This window comes from Zea mays, chromosome 2 (genome assembly GCF_902167145.1).
Source record: "Zea mays cultivar B73 chromosome 2, Zm-B73-REFERENCE-NAM-5.0, whole genome shotgun sequence".
Lineage (NCBI taxonomy): Eukaryota > Viridiplantae > Streptophyta > Magnoliopsida > Poales > Poaceae > Zea > Zea mays.
In genome coordinates, this window is record NC_050097.1 from 224467310 (window position 1) to 224481626 (window position 14317).

The window sequence follows — 14317 nt, forward strand, 5'->3', positions numbered from 1 at the left end:
AAGCTCATAAATGAGACGAGCCGAGCTAATTCTCCAACTCTGTTTCGTAATAAGTTGAATCGAACAAGCTTGAGCTCAATCAAGCTGACTCGATATCCAGCCATATCCATCGTAACCACAAGACAGGAGCGTTGAGAGTTGCCCCCTTTACCAAGAATTCACCTTGGATGCGGTGTTGCTCGAAATTATATTATCGACGATCCCTGGGCAGCAGAAGGCACCGAATCTTCGGCACAAGGATAGAGCAGCGGATGTTGTACGCGCACGAGCTGCGGGCAACCAGCATGAATTGATCTGTCCAGAACACTGGTGGCAGCGTGGGCCATTCCTTGTTAGAATTTTGGCCTATTTAACTTCGTTTATAGTTTGTCCAAATTGATTTAAGGAAGTCAAAATGGTATGTAAAGATGATAAGGAGGCTTTAGTCCCATGTCACTCATTTAGATAGGAGATAGCCAATTTATATGTGATGGTGCACTTTACTCTTCACATGAGACAACAAAGGGCTATGGAGACTACTTTGAACTTACCACATATACACTCACTTGTGTTTCACGTTTTTTTTTTCTAAATCTATCGTGTGACTTTTACCTTTTGTTTACCACACTCGTGACATATTCTAAACAATACTTTTTCCTTTTGTTTATTTGGTTACGCTTACTACACCTAGACCACCATATTTTTTTGTCTTTTATTTATTTGGCTATCGATTACCACACCTAGACTTCCACGTACCGGGAATAACGAGAGCACGTTACATACGTGAATTCCATGCGGTTGCACGTAGAGAGATTTCAGAGGACAATTACTAAAACTTAGCAGATCGAATCCAAAGACTATTCGGTGGACGCCGACCCTCTATATATCGGAGACGTCCGGCAGATGAGGGCCACATGGAAAAAGCAATTGACTTAACTTCTGCTCTAAGACACCGCTTTTTTTTGCTCTACCGTCCCTGCGTGAATCATGCAATAGATCAATGGAGTGTGGTATCTTCGATCGAACCGATGCCGGCGACCTAACGACCTGCACGGGTGGCGTGTGTCGTGCACTCGTATTCCTCATCATCTCTCGCAAGAAGTACCGTAAGTAAATCAACAATTCGTTTTTTGGTTAAGCGATGTTGATTTCTTGTTTAGATCTATTATTATTTTATTCCATATGCATTATTATTCGTGAATTGCTTAACATCTTCTTAGGTCTATCCTCATGTGAATTATCTGTTGCTATATCTGTGTTTTACCTTTTTCGCTGCATGATAAAATTAGTATTAGACCCTGTTAATTTTATAACATCACAGTCTGTATGTGCCAATTTGTGCGTCTGCACTCTAGATTATCTTTTAATTGCTTATTATGAAATGTTAGTTTCATAATAAATCAGACAGATGTATTAGCACTTTGTGGATCTCAAGTAAAAGAGGCCTGCTGTTGGAAGGTCAGGAAGAAGGTGGAGATTTTGAGTCAGACCATCAACGCGTATGTGTTTTAGCGATATTCAGTTTTTGTTCTGCTAGGTCACAGACTGTTTCTGATTCTGTTTTGGCAAACACAAATTTTTATCTATCTGGTATCATAATTTGGGTACCTATATTATGCCCCTAAACATGCTAAACACCTTATTACCGAAGAATCAAAAAACATGTTCCCCACGGTCAAGCAGGGTAGAATCACGATTCGCCCGAGACCCCGCTCAACGGACGCTCAAAACTACACCTCGCTCGAGCCCATCCTTGGGCGAAGGCAACGCCTGGGAGAATTCTTCGTCTCGCCCGAGGGCCCCTCTTCACGGAACGACAATTTCTGCCTCGCCCGAGCTTGTCTCGAACAGGAGGACAACCTCGAGCCCAACCTTAGCTAAAGGTCACGGGAACCGTGGAGATGTGCGCATGAAATGCGACAGTTCGGATATCTACCCCACGTGACACCGTAGTCAAACAGGGGACGATGGGACCGCGGTCCCATCTCCATTCATCGACTATGATGACGCACGCCCACGAATAACGGACACTACTCCCCATGTCGGCTACTATTCTCGAACAACTCCGGATGGGATGTGCGCGTGTCTGGGCACAACCTCACCCTCGGGAGAAAACTCTGCCTCGCCCGAGGACGACCTCTCCTCGAGAGAGAACTCCGCCTCGCCTGAGCTCAGCCTCGGCCAACTGCCCTGGCAGCAGCCACCAACTCCCGTGAATCCCGCAGGAGGCCACTCCGGCGACTGTTCTAACCACTCCCTACATGACTTGCATGCCCCGACGCAGATCTAACCAAGGCCTCAGGAGGAACCTCCGCCTCGCCCGAACATGGCCTCGGCCTAGATAACATCGACGAAAGGACGCCCGACACCACCAACCCCTCCGCAGAGACTGCTGTCAACGAGATGGCTACAGAAACTGCAGGACCAATGTCAAATCTACTTTACGCCATATAGAAGGAATTATGAAGCGTCCCGATCCTTTGGGACTCAAATGTGATACAATTACTAGTCCCAGGAGGCTAGTAACCACATTCATTTCTTTAAATAGTACAGAGTCTTTAATAATAGTTATTACAATACCAAAATGCAAGCTCTAGCGAGCCTGGAAGCATAGCACAGTGGAAGAAAATCTAACCCAAGCCACAGGCAGACTGGGTGCAGACACATCCCCTTCTAGTTGAACATAGCAGAAAGGAAGTCTTCAGTAGCTGAAAAACATAAATAAATGTGGGTGAATACATTATGTATTCTGTAAGCCCATCCCACCCGTAGAGAGAGACCTATATGGTACATGCTTGATATGGTAGAGTTGAAGTCACTCATTTATTTTTAGAGAAAGGCGATACTTTGATGTTTTACCCAAAAGAGAGGAGTAGCACATTTTCACACTCAACCACCACTGAGCTTCCCGCTCCCGTGGCATTGCTTTTATTTCCAAAAACACCCGCACACACCTTCCCTTTTCATGACGACAAAAACACTAATTGCCATACCACACCAGACTCGTCCATACCAGTGGCCACGGACTATTCGAATAGGTTTTCAAACTCTGCGCATAGGGGTACACTTTACCCACCAGTCCGGCTCTGCGATCTCACTGCCATGAGATCTGACACCGAAGCTCTTTCCTTCCTTGCACGTCCTTACCTTAATGATTATACCGGAAGGAACAAGGCCACCACCATGCCCAAACCGGACAAAACATTCCCCTTCCTTATCCTCCCGGTGCTCCCCAACCATCATAATCCTGGGGTTCGGACCGTGCAAGTTCAGATTGAGTGACTGCCCATACAATCTCGAGTGGTTGTACTCACTACAAGAAACTAATAAATGTTCGTGGGTAAAACTAAGAACGTGGGTACCGACGTTCTTACTTGAGTTAAGTTCATGGGTTATGTTAAGAACGTGGGTACCGACATTCTTAGTTTAAATTTGTGCGCCCTGGCTAAAACAGTCGAACTTAACGAGTTAGGAACGTGGGTACCCACATTCTCAAGTTAAGTTCATGGGCCATCTGGACACCGTCGAACTTAATCCAAAATACCTAAATGCCCTAACTCGCCCACGTGCGACTCTCTCTCTCTCATCGGCCTCATTCCCGCCCACCGCACCGCCGCAACAAAAAGCGCTGTCGCGCCACCGCCAGCAGGCCGCGCCGCTGCACCACCGCCCAAGGCCAGCCTCAGCTCGCCACCCCGTCGCCCTTTCTCCTCCTCTTTTTGCCAACTCCACCGCGTCGCTGCCCTACCCAATCTCATCGGCTTCGGCGCCGCCACCGCCCAGCTCGTCGCCGCACACAGCCCAAGCTCGGCCTCGGCTCGACGCCCCGCTGCCCAAGCTCGGCCTCGGCTCGCCAGCACCACCTTCGACGGTCTCCGTGAAGGTATAAGGTATTCTACTGCCATTTATTAGCATGAGCTTAATTTTGTCAACTAATTAAGGTCTTCTACTACTATTAACTAATCAGTAATTCGTACAGTATGGTTAAGGATGTTAGTTTATTAGTTAAAATTTGATGCCGATTTTTTGGGTAGTTGTTACAATTGATGCATAATTTCTTGTTTATTGTAGATTAATTGATGTTAGGTTCAATGTTTGGTTAAACAATTTTTATGTCTAGTGATTCTTCCTAATAGGGTTATTATACACAGTCTGGATTTACGTTTGTATGTTTAATGATGTTTATTTATACATTTTTTTATACATTGGGTTATTTACTTTTGGAAATGGATGACAATAGAAGAAGGGCGATGTATGATGGATTCAATAGCGTGACTCTAGGTCACTCAAAGGAATGGGTTAGGGTTGCAAAACAATTCGTGGATCTCGCATTTTCCGGTGGACCTCGTGTGGTGAAGTGTCCGTGTACCAAGTGTCGGAATTTTAAGTATGTGAGAAAGATCAAAGAACTGGAGCATCACCTTTGCAAGAATGGGTTTATGCCTAACTATCTTGTGTGGCACTCACATGGAGAAGTAGAGCAGAATATCACAGAGTCAGAAAGAATTGATGATGAGGAGGAGGATCGGATGGATGACTTGGTGGCTGATATTAGTAGAGAGTATCCAACATTGGCCTCGGAACAAGCTACACTAGAGGAAGTGCAGGAGTTTTATAAGCTTCTTCACGCGTCACAGGAAAAAGTGCATGACGACACCATTGTGACTGTGTTGCAGGTGGTTACACGTCTTATGGCAAAGAAGGCAAAGTATAACTTCTCGAATAATTGCTATAACGATATAATCAATCTGATTATTGATCTCATCCCATCGAACCATAAGATGCCAAATGACTTATACCAGTCTAAAAAGATTGTGTCCGGTCTTGGCATGAAGTATAAGAAGATTGATGTGTGCAAAGATAATTGCATGTTGTTCTGGAAGGAATATGAAGCGGCCACCTATTGTCAGAAATGCGATAAATCAAGATATGCGGAGGTACTAAAAGAGGATGGAGCTACTTTTGCTACAAAAGTGGTAGTTAAACAACTTCGATATATGCCCATCACTCTAAGGCTTAAACGTCTGTTTTTAACCCCAGAAACTGCGAAGCTAATGTTGTGGCATAAGGAAGGAGACCGTGAGAGCCAAGACCCAGACATTATGATGCATCCATCAGATGGCGATGCTTGGAAGGCTCTAGATCGTTTTGACCCAGAATTTGCAAGATACACTAGGAGTGTTCGTCTAGGCTTGTCCACTGATGGTTTCACTCCTTACGACAAGAGTTCCACTTCATACTCTTGTTGGCCGGTTTTCATCATGCCCTACAACCCCCCTCCCAACAAATGCATGAAAGAAGGGTTCATATTTCTTGCCCTTATTATTCCAGGGCCTAAACATCCTAGAAAGAAGATCAATGTATTCATGCAACCGTTGATTGAAGAGTTCAAAGAGCTATGGGTAGGGGTAAAGGCTTATGATGGTCATCAAAAACGTGAATTTACCTTACGTGTGGTATATTTGTGGTCAATTCATGATTTGCCTGCATATGGTATTTAGTTTGGCTGGTGTGTCCACGGTCGACTGTGTTGTCCCATATGCATGGGGGACACACAAGCATATCGATTGGAGCATGGTAAAAAGGTCTCATTCTTTGATTGTCATCGATGGTTTCTTCCATCCAATCACCCGTTTCAAAATGATACGAAGTCATTTAGAAGAGGCATAAAAGTTAAAGAGGGTCCACCAAAACGTTTAATGGGTGAAGATATCATGATACAATATCGTGCCCTTCAAAGGGCTGCAGAAGGTCATGAGTTTGAAGGCTATGGTCAAGATCACAAGTGGACTCATATTTCTTTTCTCTGGTAACTTCCGTATGCGAAGGTATTGATTTTACCACACAACATAGATTTGATGCACCAAGAGCGCAATGTTGTTGAAAGCATCATAAGTATGTGTCTAAACATTAAGGGTAAAACAAAAGACAACATCAATGCTAGGAAGGATTCAGCTAATATTTGCGATCGCCCTAGCCTTGAGGTCAAATTAAATTCTAATGGAAAGGAGAGGACACCACGAGCTCCATACCGTCTAAAGTCGGAAGAGCGAAAAGAAGTATTTCGATGGTTGAAAATGTTGAAGTTTCTAGACCGCTGTGCAGCTAACATAAAACGTACTATTAACCTTGACACTAATAAATTAAATGGGTTGAAGGCTCATGATTACCATATTTTGATGGAAAGACTTATGCCGGTAATGTTCCGTGGCTATTTGAAGCCTCCTCTATGGAATATGCTTGCTGAACTTAGTTACATATATAGACATATATGTGCTAAGCAGATCTCAAAGAAATTGATGATTCAATTTGAGAAACAAATTGCGGTACTTGTATGCAAGATGGAAAAAGTATTTCCGCCTGGATTTATGAATGTGATGCAACATTTGCTAGTGCACTTACCTTATGAAGCATTGGTAGGAGGACCAGTGCAGTTCCGATGGATGTTTAGTCAAGAAAGAGAATTGAAAAAACTTAGAGCTACTGTGCGGAACAAAGCAAGGGTTGGGGGGTGTATTGCAGAGGCCTTTGCAGCTAAAGAGATCACAATCTTCTCAAGTCAGTATTTATCACACACTAACAACGTGAATGCTCAGTCAACACAGTATCATACTAATGAAGAAGGTCCTTCGACCGACCTTAGTGTTTTTCTTTGGAAGGGGAAAGGGGTCGGGGCTTCTACTGCACATTATGTTGACATAAGAGAGCGTAATTTCACCATGCTCTACTTGTACACCAACATGAAGGAACTTGATCCATACTTTGAAATGTTTGATTCCATATATTTAGCTGGTCACAAACCTACACCAAAGGATCTGGATAATCTACATATGAAAGGGATGAACGGAGGTCCATGTTTCGTTGAATGGTTCCACGAGCATGTAATTATCTCTTTATAATTTTCCTTTGTGTACTTAGGTTGCACATACGACTTGCTATTTAACTATATCTTTTTTCTGCTCTATGTAGTGTAAGAAACTTGACTCTCTAGTCTCGGATGATTTGCGACAGATATCACATGATTAGTTGAAAGCAATAAAATATAGCCGCTATGATATTAATGGATATCATTTTCGAACTTCAAAATTAGAAACAATTCGCCCGCAGGCAGCCACGACAAACAGTGGAGTAGTAGCAACTGCCTCAAATGCAGACGGAGGCACTCATGACTATTATGGTGTTCTTCAAGACATAACTGAGTACACTCTTGGTGGGGCCAAAGAGTTCATGTCTGTGTTATTTTATTGTGAATGATTTGATCCTCAACAAACGCGAGAGGATGATTTTGGAATTGTGGAGGTAAAGCATGAATCACAATTTAAAGGCAGCGAGTATAGCAATGTTGTGCTTGCACATCAAGTAGAACAGGTGTACTATCTAACATATCCTCATGAAAACTTGAAGTCTTGTTGGGTTGTATACAAAATTAATCCTGAAGTCCATCCGTTACGATATGATTATTATAACACAAATAACGAAGATGATGATTCTGTTAATATTTATCAAGAAGAAGGCGACCAGTCAGAAAATAGAGAATTTACTATATCCGAGGATTTAGGGCTCAATGAAGTAGCTAGTATCGCCATAGATTTGATGGCAGAAGAACTAGGTCCTTCTAGGGCAAGGACTCGTAAGTCACAGAGAATTCTTGAAAAACAACAAAGACTTGAAACAATTGAGCAGCGCGTTGCTGAAGCAGATTCTGATGCCGATGATTTTAGAAAAGTATATATAATTAATTTCTTCTATATGCATTCCTATTTCAATCTTAATATGGACTCAATTATGAAATTTGTACAGATGATGAGGGTCATGGACAAGCTCAAAGGGAAGAAGCGCGGAGACTGTGGTGACTCCTCGAGATCACGGACGACTAGGGGTTCAGGTGGTGGGTGAAAGGGAAATAGTCTCAACATTTCCTATAATCGATTTTGGTGTTTGACGACCATCACAAACCTTGTGGACTAACTAGTTTGCCCAGTTGATCATTTCACAGGTGCATAAGTTCATCTACAACTATTCTAAATCGACTGTCTGGAATACCGTAGATTATTCCGGACAGTAGAAGCTTTTTTTGGAAAAACACCTAAGCACGGACTGTCCGGGCCCTTGCGGCGGACCGTCCGCGACACCGTTTTGACTTCGGCCAGGAACTTAAAATCATGGATAGTCCTACTAAACCACAGACTGTCCGACTATACAGTGCGGACCGTCCGACTATAATTCACGGACCGTCCGCATGTGAAGACTTGGTTCAGCTCGAAGGTGACAAGTTGATAAAAAGGAATTATAGAGCTGACGCGGACCGTCCTAGACCAAGGGCGGACCGTCCGCATGGTGTCACCGAGGTAGATAGCCGTTGATCTGTCAGAAGTGTCCGTTGAAGATGTCAGAATCGATCGTTGGAGGGTCGCGAACCATCCGGGCCCTAGCCGCGGACCGTCCGCCAGTGCAATTTCTGGCAGATGCGCCCCAACGGTTATATGGGTGGTTGAGGGCTATAAAAGCCTCCCCAACCAGCCCATTCACAAGCATTCATTGATCCATTTCATACACAAGAGTTGGGTATTCACTCCTATCTACTAGAGCAACACTTCTATACACATCAAAGCCTCACAAGTGCCACAAAAGAGAGATCAAGCAAGAAAGAGATACTCGTGTGCGTTTAGTGATAGTGCCTTGTGAGAATTATTGAGAGAAAGTGTGTGCTACCTCTTGTGATCATTTGAGCATGGAGTTTTGACTCCCATTCATTGTAAAGCTAGCAAGAGCCCCTTATCTTTGTGGTTGGCCTTGTGGAGACTTCGGTCTCTTGTTGACAAAGAAGAAGAAGAGCTCGCCGGTCTTGGTGATCGGTGGAGAGAGAGAAAGGGTTGAAAAAGACACGTCCTTAGTGGACTCCTCAACGAGGATTAGGTTCTCGAGAACCGAACCTCAGTAAAGCAAATCACCCATGTCTCTTGTGCTTATTGCTTTTGATTTGTTTGTTTTCTTCCTCTCTAAGTTCTCTTGCACTATTCCTTGCTAATATTATTTTGTGTTGCTTCAAGTTAAATTTTCATTTAGAGAAGCAACACCTTGCAAGAAAGAACTTGCGTTATTCCTCCTTTTACCTAAGCCCTCTTGCTCTATATTCATAAACTTATTAGTTGTATTGATTTGCTAATTCCGCATTCTTTGAAAGCAACACTCTTTACAAGCAAGGGACTTAGTTTTACACTTCGATAATTGTGCATCTTGTTCCAATTACTAATCAAGGGATCTAGTTTGCGTTTAGAGTTCTAATTTTTCAGGTTTCGCCTATTCACCCCCCTCTAGGTGACTTTCAATTGGTATCAGAGCTAGGCACTTCATATTGAGTATAACCACTCGAAGTGATGGCTCGAAGAAGATCCCAAAAGAACAAGAAGACACCTCCGAAGGAAAACAATGAGGTAACTCTTGAGATATTACTTTCCGATTGTTCTAATTATGCTTCATGGTCTACTAGAGTAGTAAATGCTTTTAGAACCATAGACTCACGATTGGAACAAATTTTAGATAAGAGTATTATACCTTCTAATTATGATAAGAAAAATGCTTCCGAGGAAGATCAAAGATGTATACGCTTAAACTACCTTGCTTTTGACATCCTAGGTAATTCTCTTAGCAAAGAAGATTATTATGCCTTCATAATTAGATATGATGAACATATTCATGATGCGCATGATATTTGGACTAGAATTAAAAGTAAATTTAAAGAGTCCAAACATATTAGTTCATATGACACTTCTACTTCCTTTAGTCCTTGTGAAACTAACCCTTTGAAGGAAAAAGAAGAAAATGAACGTTGGAAACCAAACGATGAATCCACGTCTCCAAAAGGTTTGTCTTCCCATTCCAATTCCCACACATGTTGTGTTGCTAATGAAAATAATAGTAGAAGCACAAATGAGGATGAGCAGGATGAAAGAAGCTTTACACAACTCTACGCTCATCTAAACCAAGAAGATAAGGCGATCATGCTCAAACTTCTAAAAAGAGCGAGAGAGCAAAGCGAAGCTCTTCACATGCTAGAAGATATTCTCTCCATAAAAATGCAATGCTTTGAAGAGTTGACTAAAGAACATAAGGAGCTAAAGTGCTCTCATGTTGATTTAGTCCAAATGTATGAATCTATTTCAATTGAGCAAGATAACTCCTTATTTTGTGTCGCTCAATTAGTAAATAGGAATGCCTTGCTTAAGGACCAAGTAGAAAGGCTAAAAATTGAAAATCTAGCCTTTCAAGAAAAACATGATATGCTTCTATGCTCTCATAAAAATCTTATGGATGATCATATCATGTTAAACATAGCTCATGAGGTTGTGATAGAAAACTTAAAATGCCAACAACCTCACTCTTGCACATGTATTCAAATTGAAACTATATTACCATATGCTAATGCTTGTTGCTCGTCAACAAGTAATTCCTCCTATGAGCTAGAATTTCTAGGAACAAAAGATAACACATGTCAAAAGCTCAAGGAAGAAAATGAGAGGCTAAGAACGAGCTTGACACAACTAAAAGGGAAGTGCACTACCCAACCTTTTCAAGATAACCGTGATTACATGGTGAAAAAGCTTGAGACGGGAACAACCGTGGCATGCACAAAATCCCTTGAAGAAAAAGACAAGGACTTGAGGATTGTCAAGAGGAAGGAATAAAAGAAGAAAATCAATACCTCTGCCAAAAGCCTCAATCATGCCTCCATGCAAGGTAACATCAAAGGTAATGATCAAGCCACACTTCACACTAAGAAAAGTAAGAAGTGTAGTGAATGCTTTGAAAAGGGACACTTGATTAGGTCATGTCCCTATATTAAAAATGGTTTGATTATTAACAAGGATGATAAACTTTGTTTTAAATGCTCAAAGAAGGGACACTTAGTTAATTCTTGTCCCCATTTGAAACAAAAAGGCATAGTTTTAGAAAAGAAAATATTTACTAACCATGTAGCGAGCAAGAAACGAGGAAAGAAGAAATATTCAAGGCATGAAGATCGCCTTTGTTACATATGCCGAAAGAAAGGACATCAATGTAAGGATTGTCCTATTGGTAACTATCTCGCTCCTAGCTTGTCAATTAATTCATATGAAACTAGGCAACCCAAAGCTGCAACTTGTGCTAGAAAGGTAATGAGTTTACCAAGTGCTAGGACAAAGCACATTTGGGTTCTTAGATCTTTGACGACTAACCTTGATGGACCCATCAAGAGATGGGGACCAAAATATGCATGACAAGCTTTGCAGGGGAATGAGATGATATGAAGCTTTGGATGTGCTTGAGAGGATCAATTCAATTCATATTAACTCAAGCTATCAATCTTACAATGATCTATATCTCTAAGATTGACCCAAAGTTATTTTGAGTTATTATATCTACTCATATCATCTCGAGCAGGACATTGAAGTTGTAGGAATTAAAGGATTATCCTATGTGGAAAAACCAAAGCCTACAACATGGAGGAAAGCCAAAAGATGGTAACACTTATATCTTTAAGTGCAAGTATCTTCAATTATCATTTCTCTTGTGTCTTGTGTAGTCACATAGAAAAAGGAAGCACTTAAAAATATTATCAAATTATGTCACCATTCTTTGGAGAAAGTTCCTCTCATATGGTAGATTGAATTTTCATCATTTCAATATTATGGCAATCTACATGCTTTAAATTATTGTAAGTACTATATGTCATGTTTTACCCTAATCATCCCATTTTTGCCATCGTCTAGACATAGAGACGTATTCCAAGTTCTTAAAAGAATAAGGTGTCATATAAGGAATTCAAATCCTTAGAACAGTTATAAAGGGAATATCTCTTTATGACTAGAATCATGAGACTAATGCTTTTGTCTAAGTAACCTAAGTAGTCTCACATATAGAGAATAAGTTTCTCTATGGAAATGTGTAATCTAACATAAAAAGAAAAATCAATCCAATGATTTACGTTGTATTCCTTCTTGCTTAAATTGGATATGATTCTTCTACATTCATCGGTCTCCATGTTATGAATTAGATTTGTTCCCATAATCTTAAATTGACTATGCTTGTTTTACGAGTTAAAATTGAGCATAACATCATCTATGGGATAATCTAGTTCATATTATAAAGTTTCCATGCTTTAGTAATCTACTTTTCATTCCTTCTCAAAATGATTACAAAAAGGGAAACTAGTGCTTGTGTTACTAATGACATATCTCTTGAGCATACTTATGAAAATACTGAAGAGAGTGAGTGCATGTTCAATTATTAAAAGACACAAGCCTCAAGGGTTGCTCTTCACCTAAAAGAAGAAAGGTAAAAGCAAAGGTATGGGAACTCATCTTCTTAATCAACAATAGTTCCCATCAAATTGATATTTGTTCTATATTATCATATTCCACCTATGAAAAGAATAGATTCCTTACTGGACTAAAATCAGCTAGAAGTGCATTCAATTCTGTTTTCATAAATGCATTAGTCCATTAGAATCTAATTCATGCCTTTGCTATACCTGTTCTCATATTGATATGCTTCTAAGTTATGTTAATAAATTCAATATGAAGAAGTAAAATTCCTATGATTCATTAGAAATGTTAAAAGGTGCATATTCCCCTTTTCTAATGATGTGCACTAATATTAAGGATTTTACTTCATGTCTGTGTGACTTGTGGATGATGAATTATTTATATCTCTTATCTAAAGAAATCATCATTTATCTCCCTTGTGCTGCTAATATCCCTTTTTGAGTATTTTTATAAGCTTGAAAAGAAAAGGGGACAACTACAAAGGGAGGACACTCAAATGAAAAAAAGACATCAAGAACAATAACACCTACTTAGACAGTAAGATCTTCAAATGGTCAATGGTGTGGTTGTAAGTATTCTAAACCTTTTGATTTTTGAAGAATACCAGGCATAAGTTGATTATTGGAAATACTACATGCCTTGATCAAGATGTTCATAGAATTCCCCTATTTTTCGTTAAAAGAGATGAGCATTCAAATTCTTGAGGCATACCTTTAGGGGGAGCTCCATTTCTATATCTTGATCATATTGAGACTAACATTTTGTCTTAGTAATCTCATAAAGTCTCAAGTATGAGAATAAGTTTCTCATGAAGTATGCTGCTTCAATTCAATCCAATTTGGTAAAGTAATATCACTTTTATCAAGGATTGTAGCTTTTATTGTTAAAGTAGCGTATTTACTGGATTCTCCTATTTTAAGCTTATTTGATATCCTTATGTTGTTCGTTTGATCGCATCTATTATTTGTTTGATCATTGAATAACTTCAATTGACACTTATGTCGCTTAGTGCCTCATATACTATCAATGAATGTCTCTCTTGACATGCACTAAGTTAAAAGGAGAATTCAGGATAAATTTATGCAATTTGTGATATACTTGATATATGATAGCTATAACTTAGAAAAGGATCACTAGTTGTAGAACTCTCTCTTGTGCAAAATATTTCCATACATTGTCTTGAATATAGGTTTTAAGTAACCAAGACTAAGGACAAAATACAATGAAGAGAGCATCTCTATGTGAAGGTACAAAAGGGTAAACTACTTCCTATCATTTACACATGTACCTAGATTTCCTTCTTATACGTATATTGCATATCTTTAAATTACAAGAGGAAGAAAAAGCATGTCTATGCATTATCTCTGCTTCATACCTAGTTTAAGCTCTCAAAAATTTCATTCCTGCATTAATGCATTTTTGTTAAAACTAGGTGAAGTAATTTAATTGTCAAAGAGCTTAAAGCTTAACCTTGTAACGAGGATAAGCTACCTTTGTTCCAAAGGTGGAGGTTCCTTAAAGTCTCTTTGAAATCTCAAGGGTAAATGCATCAAATATCTATAACATGCTTTCATAAGTGCATATTCTATCGTGAGCATCACACTTATATTATGACACAATGCACTTCACATTGTCTATGATATATATATGTTCTCATTAACCTCATTATGTGCATTTGGCATTTAAGGCCCAAATATGTATTACTCTCAATGCACATATTTAGGGGGAGCAATCTATATTATATAGAACAATGATAGAGCTCAATTGACATATCCTTTGATCATATCTCTTTCATTTGGTACACATACAAGGCTAAGACTAATGTGCTTCCACTCAACTCCATCGGTATTATTTACCCTTTGTCGGTATTCCACCATCTTTCCAATTGGTATAATCTTTCACTTATATTTCTTTTATCAATGGGGGAGAAAAGATAAAAAGGGCTCTCAAACATCTCCGTTTTGGCAATTAATGCCAAAGGGGGAGAAATATTAAGCCCAAAGCAAAAGGACCGCACCACCAACTTCAAAAAC